The sequence below is a fragment of the Mesoplodon mirus genome (genome assembly GCF_964341445.2).
Source record: "Mesoplodon mirus genome assembly, chromosome: 7".
Classification (NCBI taxonomy): Eukaryota; Metazoa; Chordata; class Mammalia; order Artiodactyla; family Ziphiidae; genus Mesoplodon; species Mesoplodon mirus.
In genome coordinates, this window is record NC_138983.1 from 132,114,711 (window position 1) to 132,124,557 (window position 9,847).

Genomic DNA, 9,847 nt, shown 5'->3' on the forward strand with positions numbered 1-9,847 from the left:
GTGCGGGGAGCAAGAGTGTCTTGTCATGCCCCGGCCCATTTCCCGGGGAGAGCTCAGGGTGGTAGGTCAGAAGACAGGGAAGATCACAGGCTCTTGGACAGTCTGGGAGATGTCTGCTCTGTGCGCTTAGTCAGCCCAGAGACAGATGAGATAAGCTTCTGGGAGACCTCGGGCAAGTGACTTAACCCCTGAAAGTCAGTTTCCTTATTTGTAAAGTGAGAATAATAATAATAATAATAATAATAATAATAATAATAATAATAGTTCCTACCTGAGAGCTGGAGTAAGAGTGAGAGGAGATAAAGCCTAAAGTCACCTAGTACAGTGCCTAATGCATTGTAAGTGATCAGTAAAGCTTAGCCAATATTGTGATATATTTATTTTTATGCACATCCCATCATTGAAACTATTTGAGCATCCTTGGCAGGGATATTTTTCAGGCCCTGGAAAGGTGGTTGGAGTACATGAACTTTAAGAAATTTTCCAGCCCTGAAACCTCGTGTCTATAGCAGACAGGACACATTCAGGTCCCGCCTTGGCGTCTCCCAGCGTTCTGCATTACATACCTTTCCGCTTGTGAGCCTGCAATGTCAGTGCTCACCCCGCTGCTCCCCACCCCCTGCCTAGAGAGATGCTGCTCTCCCCTCTCAGAGCCCAGCTCCTGTTTACAGGTCTCTTCCTTCCAAATCTGGAATCTCAGACATTTCCTGGAACTGTTCCCGGAAGGCCAAGGCCAGGCTCTGGAGGCTCAGCGGAAGAATGTCCAGCCTTTGTTCCCCATTGTTCCTGGCCAGCTCCTTTGTGGGGCCCCTAACCCAGCCGACTCCCTCCCTTCCTCCCCCTTCTCAGCCTGGCCTCAGTCAGTGCCAGCTGCAGCCATGGCCCTCACAGCCTATCAAGAGGAAGACCTCCTTCACTCCTTCTTCTCTTTCCCCTCAAATGCAGGCCAAGACTGATTAAGACAGTTAGAGCAAGAGAACACTGTGATCTCTCCAAACTGGGCATTTCCAAGGGGTAAAAAATTGAGTTAAAGTAACAGAGTGACAGAGCTGGAAGAATAGGAACTGGGGTCAGAGAATAGAGCTTGGTATTTCAGAAGTGGAGAAACTAAGAGCAGTGACAGACTCCATGGCGCGTGCCTGGGCGTATGTGTGCCAGGCATAGCGGAGTAGAATTTATGGGGTCAGGGATCTGTGGGGACAGAGTGAAGAAGGAGGTATTCACATGGACCCTGAAGTCAGCCAAGGATGAACAAGAAAGGGTGTGGTGGGACAGACGGACTTACTGCACATCTAGCCAATTTGGGATTTCCCAGGTCCAGAGCCCCCCAGGCCTGTCTGACCCAGTGACTACCTGCTCCCAGGAATGTCGCTGTTAGCATCCTCTTTAGTCTCTTCTGCTTATACATTGGACTTGGGGAGACTAAACAAGTTCTCTGCTAATTATTTGATGGCAGCTTGGTTTGACTCAAATCTCTATAATCCAAAAAGATGGTATAAATTTCCTTTGGGGGATAAGAGGGCAAGTCTCAAAGGAATTCAGATTCATGACTAGCGCTGTCCTCAGATGAGTTGGAACGGGCAGGTGACTCAGCGAGGAGAGGCGCCAGTGCTGTACTGCAGGAATGGAGCCTGGAGGCTGCAGCAGCTGGGGCGGAGCCCTCGCCCCACAGTTACGTGACTCACCCCTGGACATGCCGTTGGCACAGCCTCTTTCCATTCCCAGACTCTGGACACCCAAGTGCTAAGAAGTGATGGAGATTGGAAGGCCCCATCATTCTGAGCTCTTCCTTAGGACGTTAAGACTCTTTCTCCTCACTCAGTCCAAGCATCCAGGGCACTCAGGGATCCGTGGAGTGATGGCCGAGGGGACTTCCCAACAGTGAGGTATGGCTGGATGGCTCTCAGAGACCACAGTGATCATTTCCAGCAACCTGTCCCATCAGCATCCTGACTGTCTCATTTCCACACACTAAGGAAGAGCTGACTGCATGAGTCATGGGGATGACGTTAGTCAATGGGACACGCCTCCAACTATTTCAAGGAAGCTCTGCTCTGGGACCCTGGGGATGTGCCGGCCAGTGACCAGTTTAAATACTATCTTCCTTCACCCCCTAGTTTTAGAGTTTTGTGTTTTTGTGAGTAACTCTTTCATTGCTTGTAAGAGGGAAGAGAGAGGAGAGACATTAGGTGCTCTTCAAGGGCCCTCCAGAGGACATTTTTTTCTCCTGGTTTCTCTGGCGTCTTATTCTGTGTTTTCTGAAAATGCAGCCCAGGGACTCCTTCTGGTCAAGCTGATGGGGTAAACGGTACTAATTCAGGTGGGATTTGATGTCCGTTATGCTTAGGTTGCGATCCTAGCTCCACCTCTTACTGGCAGAGGGACCTCAAATGAGTCACATAACTTCTCCAAGCCCCACCTTCTTTATCTGTGAAGAGTCTGTATGAAGTTTGTTGATAGTGGATATGTAAGTGCTGTGAAAACACTAGGTATGTGTTAAGTAGCCCTTGAGTGTTCTGGAAGGGGAATAGACCCTCACCGACCAACAGAGTCACAGCCGGCCGGCCCTCACCACCCAGGGCACTCTCTTTGGCCTTGAGATCCTGCCCTTTCTGTCTTCTTGTTTTTATTTTGTTTTGCTTTATTTTGTTTCCCTCTTTGCTTGAGTCTGTTTGGTCCCATTTTCCAAACTCTCCTCTGTGTTCCACGATGCCAGTAGCTGGAGGGAAATTGAGACGAGAGAGGAGACAGGAATGATCTCCTCTTAGCCGAAGGGAAAGTTGCCCTGAGGCCACTTGACTGGCTCTGCTTCTGCTTCCTCCTTCCTGGTCCCATCAACATCACGGGCAATTTGAGGGTCCATGTGGAAATCACCTCTAACACTCTCAACACCACGGTTTCTTGGCTTCCTCAACACCAATGTCTATGGGTCACATCTAGACCAAACATTGGAAATTGGACCAAGTGGAGATTTTGAAAGCTGTTGGCGTCTGTATTTAACTGTCTGCTCACATGTCCAAGAAGAAAAAGAGATCAGTTCCTGTCCTTTGTGTTCAGCTTGTCAATGCCCTGCAGGCAAAGAAAAGACCACCAGAACTTACCTGTTGTTAACATGTTGGGTTTATTACTCCTTGCAGCTAAGGGGAGTGCGCATCATGGGGTGCCTCAGTAAGGTGTTAGAACCTATTATAAGATTTGGACTTTGACTAGGTATTGAGGAGGGTCCTAGGAAGAAGAGTTGTGCTCTAAATTGGGTGCTGTCAGGAATCAGGTACAATTCTATGATTCTTTGCAGAAGAGTGTCTTTGATAATTTCCTTACTATGTAGTATATCAAGTGGTTCTTTTTCTTCTTCTATTATGAACCGTGCTGAGCCTTTATTTTGTATGTCTCCTGTATAACTAAGATTTTCTTTAGGGAATAAAAAACCTAGTAGTAGAATTTCTGTGTCTTGGGACATACAAATATTCAACTTCAGATGCTAATGACAAATTGTTTTCCAGATCATTTGGTTGTCCCAATAACCTTAAACCACATCTTCAGAAGAGTTGATGGATTTCTTAATTTTTGACAATCTAGTATGCAAAATAATATATTATTATTGTCTTAATTTGCATTTGCCTGATTAAATAATGAAGCTGAGCATCTTTTCAAGTATTATTTGCCATTTGTGTTTTTTCTTCTGGGAAGTATTTGTTTCTATCTATAGCTCATTTTTCTATTGCTTATATGTCTTTTTCTCAATAACTCTCAGGAGTTTTATACATTCGGGAAAATACTTCTCTGTGAATTAGAGACGTTGTGAGAAGAAGTTTGGCCTCATGTTTTCTCTTTCTTTATGATGTAATAGACTTCTTAATTTTTCCAGAGATATCTTTATTAATATTTATATGTTTAGTGCATTTTTTCTATTTTTGAAGAAAATCTCCTCTAAAGTAAGAAAATAGTCTTCCATATTTTCTTCTAAAAGTATACAAACTTCACATTTAAGTCTTTGATCTATCACTAAATGATTGTTTTATATGGCTTGAGGTAGGGATACACTTTTTCTTCCAGATAGTAACCAGTTATCTCAGCACTACTTATTGCTTGGTCCCAGTGACCTGCAATTATTCCTTGGTCACATATCAAATACCCATATATGTATAGCTTGCTTCACTGGCCTCTTTGTCTAATCCTGCATGAACACCAGACAATCTCAATTACTAGAGCTGTATAAAATAAAATTATTATTTTATTAATAATTATTCTACAATAATTTGTAGAATTTAATAATTAGTATTAATCACCAGACATGTGAGTGAGGCCATCTTAGGCGTCCAGCTGCAGTTCAAGATGCCAGATGATATAGGCACATAAATGACCTCATGCAGCACCAGAGAATGAATTGCCTAGCTGGGTCCAGCCCAACCCACTGACACAAAGAATTGTGATAGAATAAAATGGTTATTCTTTTAAGTCATTCAATTTTGGGGTGGCTTGCTTCAGAGCAATAAAGAAATGAGACCTCGTGATATTATAATAGTTGTAGATTCCTTTGAATTTTCTATATAGAAAATTATATCATCTAAATATATATGAATTTTTGGTTTTTCAATTTCCCATCTTTATATGCTTCTGTTTCTTTTTCTTGCTTTACAAGTACAATGTTGAATACAAGGAGTGATTGTGGGTATCTTTGTTTCCGTCTTCATTTTAAAAGGAATACGTCTAGTGTTTCATGATTAAAAATGAGGTTTGCTGTTGGTCTTTGTAAACATTATTTATCATGGGTTTTTTTTTTTTTTTTTTGCCATACTCGGGCCGCTCACTGTTGTGGCCTCTCCCTGTGTTGTGCAGCACAGGCTCAGCGGCCATGGCTCACGGGCCCAGCCGCTCTGCGGCATGTGGGATCTTCCCGGACCGGGGCACAAACCTGCGTCCCCTGCATCGGCAGGCGGACTCTCAACCACTGTGCCACCAGGGAAGCTCTATTTATCATGTTTTAAAAGTTTTATTTTATAAAATTATTAAATTCTACAAATGTTTTTTGAGCTGATGTTTTCTTTGTAGGAGGATTTTAATTTCTTTTTCTGATTCAAATTCTTTAAAGGTTACAAAGTTATTCAGGCTTCCTAATTCTTTTAAAATAAGTTTTGGTAAGATAAACACTTCTAGGAATTTTTCTTAAGTTTTCAAATTAATTTTGTCCATATTGTCTTTTTATTATCTTTTCCATCTATACTGAATCAATAATTTTCTCTTTTTTTATTCATACAATTTATACGTCTTTTCTTTTTCCTTGATCAGTCTCACTAGAGATTTACTTTTAAAATAATCTTTTCAGAGAAATAACTTTTGGTTTAGTTGATCCTCTGTACTATATTTTTCTTTCTCTATTTCACTAATTTTTACTGGTCTTTCTATTGTTTCATAATTTCTACTTTCTTTGGCTTTGTTTGGTTGTTCCTTTTCCAATGTTTTTATTTATTTATTTTTAATTTTTAAAAATATTTATTTACTTATTTATTTGGCTGCGTCAGGTCCTACCTGCCGCACGTGAGATCTTCACTGCCATTTTTATTGCTGCATGTGGGATCTTTAGTTGTGGCATGTGGGATCTTTAGTTGCGGCATGCATGTGGGATCCAGTTCCCTGACCAGGGATAGAACCCAGGCCCCCGGCATTGGAAGCGTGGAGTCTTAACCACTGGATCTCCAGGGAAGTCCTCCAATGCTTTTAGATGAATGCTTTCCTCTTTAATTTGCAGCCATTCTGCTTTTGTAACATAAGCATTTAAAGTGATAAACTGTCCCCTTAGTGACATTTTTGCTGCATTTTATGTTTTGATATATAGTATTTTATTATGGTTTACATTAAAAGAATTTTTAGAGCAGTTTTAGACTCACAGTAAAATTTAGAGGAAGGTACAGAGGTTTCCTGTATACCCCCTGTCCCCATACAGGCACAGCCTCCTCCATGATCAACATCCCACACCAGAGTGGTATTGATACATTTGTTACAATCGATGAACCTACACTGACACATCATAATCACCCAACTTCATAACTTACATTAGGGTTCACTTTTGGTGTTGTACATTCTATGAGTTTAGACAAACATACGATGACATGTATCCACTGTTATAGTGTCATACAGAGTATTTTCACTGCCCTAAAAATCCTCTGTGCTCCACCTATTCATCTCTCCCCTCCCCCTATCTCCTGGCAACCCCTGTTTTTTTTTTAACAATCTCCACAGTTTTGCATTTTCCAGAATATCAGATATTGGAATCACACAATACATAACCTTTTCAGATTGGGGTCTTTCACTTAGTAATATGCATTTAAGTTTCCTCCCTGTCTTTTCATGGCTTGGTAGCTCATTTCTTTTTAACACTGACTAATATTCCATTTTCTGGATCTACCACAGTTTAATTTATTTTTTCCCCAGCTTTATTGAGATATAATTGACCTAGAACATTGTGTAAGTTAAGGTGTACAACGTGTTGACTTGATACTTTTATAAATTGCAAAATGATGACCACCATGGTATTAGTGTCCACCTCTATTTCTTTTTTGTGATGAGGACATTTCAGATCTACTGTTTTGGCAACGTTCAAGTATATGATACAGTATTAGTAGCTATAATCACCATGTTGTATATTAGATCCCCAAACTCGTTGATTTTACAACTGGAAGTTTGTTCTCTTTGACCAATATCTCCTATTCCCCTACCCCTCAACCCCTGGTAAGTACCACTCTACTCTCTGTTTCTCTGAGTTTGTCTTTTCAAAATTCCATACATAAGTAATATCATACAGTATTTGTCTTTTTATGTCTGATGTGTTTCACTCAGCATGATGCCCTCGAAGTTGTTGCAAACAGCAGAAATTCCTTCTTTTTCACAGTTGGATAGTATTCCAATGTGTATGTTTATGCCACATTTTCTTTATCCATTTATCCATTGATGAATGAATATGGAAACTTAGGTTGTTTCCATATCTTGGCTATTGTGAGTAATACTGCAATGAACATGTGAGTGCAGATACCTCTAGAGATCTAAATCTCAATGCCTTTGGTTATATACCCAGAAGTGGGATTGCTAGGTCATATGATAGTTCTATTTTTAATTTTTTGAAGAACGTCCATACTTATTTTTATAGTGGCTGCACCAATTTACATTCCCATCAACAGTGCACTGAGGTTCCCTTTTCTCCACACCCTCATCAACACTTGTTATGTCTTCTTTTTTTGCTGATGGTCATTCTAATTGATGTGAGGTGATATCTCAACGTGGTTTTGATTTGAATTTCCTGGATGATTAGTACCACAGTTTATCTAGTTAACTACTGAAGGACATTTTGGTTGCTTACAAGTTTTAGCAACTATGGATAAAGCTACTATAAACATCTATGTGCAGGTTTTTGTGTGGACATAAGTTTTCAACTTGTTTGGGTAAATACCAAGGAGTGTGATTGCTGGATCATATGGTAAGAGTATATTTACTTTTGTTAGAAACTGCCATACTTTTTTTCAAAGTGGGTGTACCATTTTGTATTCCCACCGACAATAAATCAGAATTCTTGTTGCTCTACATCCTTATCAGTATTTGGTGTTGTCAGTATTTTGGATTTTGGCCCTTCTAATAGTTTCGTAGTAGTATCTCATTGTTGTTTTAAATTGCATTTCTCTGATGACATATGATGTGGAGCATCTTTTCATGTGCTTATTAGCTATCTGTATACCTTCTTTGGTGAGGTGTCTGTTCATGTCTTTTGTCCATTTTTTAATCAGGTTGTTTGTTTTCTTCTTGTTGAATTTTAAGAGTCCTTTGTATATTTTGGATATACAAGATCTTCCCTTTGTCTTTGGTATACTCTAGTTTTACTACATTTTATGTAGGTGTGGAAATCTTTTAAAATATCTTGTGTGTCAACCTTCTTGAATCTGTATATTTATGTTCATCATGAGTTCTACAAAAATTTCAGTCATTACTCTTAAACTATTTTCTCTTCTCCATCTCTCTATTCGCCCCTTTGAGCTTTTGAGGAAATGTGTGTCAGACCTTTTCATGCTACATGCCGTATCCCTTAATCTCTTTTCTCATATATTTCATCTCCTTGTCTGTCTGTGCCTAATTCTGAATAATTTCTTCAGGTACAACTTTCAGTTAACTAACTCTCTTCAGCTGTTTTTAATGTGCTGTTAAACTCTTTCATTTACATTTTTATTGCAATAAATTGTATTTTTATTTATGAGTTCTATTTGTTCCTTTCCAAATTTGATCACTCTTGATAGTCTCTTGTTGCTTGTTCATTTTTGTAATTTTGTCTTGTATTACTTCAAGCATTTCATAATTATTTTATGTTTTATATCTGATAATTTCAGTATCTGAAGGCCTTGGGGTCTAAATCTATTGCTTCTTATATTTGCTGACTTTCATTCATGATGATTTATTTCCTTCTGTGTTTAATGACCTTTCCTTGTGAACTCGTCTTTGGTTGGTCTTAGTCTCTGAAAATTTAAGAAGATGTTTTTTTCCAGAGAGGATTTGTATTTTTTATTTTAGGAGCCTGGGATGCTACCAGCTGGGGGACAATACCAATTTAATCCAGGAGTCTCAGATTCAGCTCCCACACTTTGCCACTGGCACAAGTCTGGTCTTTCATCAGTGCTAATATAAACATTTGCCCTTGGGTAATCCACATTTTATGAGTTCTAAGAAGTCAGGACTCATCTTACACTTCTAAGCTTTTATATATGCTGCTCCTTCTGCCTGGAATATGTATCCTTTTATCCTCCCCCACATGCCCCATCTGATTAATCAATCTTTCTAAGACTAAGTTCAGGCTTGTTCTCTTCCAAGATACCTTTGCTGACGATCCCTAGTCTGGGTTAGATGCTGCTCTTACATGCCTCTATGGCACCCTGTATCTACCTGTCGTTGCATTTTCCACACTGTATTGTAATACTCTGTTTACTTATCTGTCTTCCTCCACGAGACTCTCTTTGGTAGGGGTCATGGCATAGTTATGCTGTTTCCCCCGTGTCTGGCACAGGGCGGATCATGGTAGATTAATACATGTTTGTTGAATAAATGAAAGAACACCCGAAGAAATGAATGAATGAATGAATGAGTGATGATTTTGGAATGGACAATATGGGATTTCCAGAGAGGGTGAAGGATGATGGAGGGATGTGAGAAGAAAAGAGAAAAGGGAAATGACTGGTAGTTTTAGGTTGTTTGTTTGTTCTCCTTGATTAAGTGGAATAAAGTTGTCACTTCATTTCATCAAAAGTTTATTGAGCATCCAGTATGTGCTAGGCACTCTGCTAGATGCCAGTAATACAAAGATGAAGATCAGAATGAAACAAAAACAAAACCACTCCCCCCTCACCCCATTTAAGGCAGATTTGGCTTGAGCCTGGGAAGCCGGCCCCTCAGGGATGCAGAACCGGGGTTTGGAATACAACTTGCCCGCATCTCACCTTAATCTTCACCCTTGCCTCTCAAGGCTGACCAGCATGTACCCATCTCCAAGTCCTTCATCTTCCACCTGCCTGAGCAACTTTCCCCTGCATGCATTATCTCCTTCTAGATGAGGCACCTGGGGAAGTGAGGGGAGCAGTTCTGGCTAAGGAAGGGGAGCTGCAAAGGCACACCTGCTCCGAGGAGCCTGGAGAAGTGCACAGGGGCAGGGAGCTGGGAGGGGCACGACGTCCAGGTAAGAGCAGAGAGGACCAACGAGAAATGTTGCTGCCCTTGGGGCTGGGACAAAACTGGCCCCAGTGTGGAGTGGTGGGGAACAGGGACCTTGAGAGTCGCTCTGTGGGATGGTGCAGAGTCAGAGCAGGGGCTGAGGAAG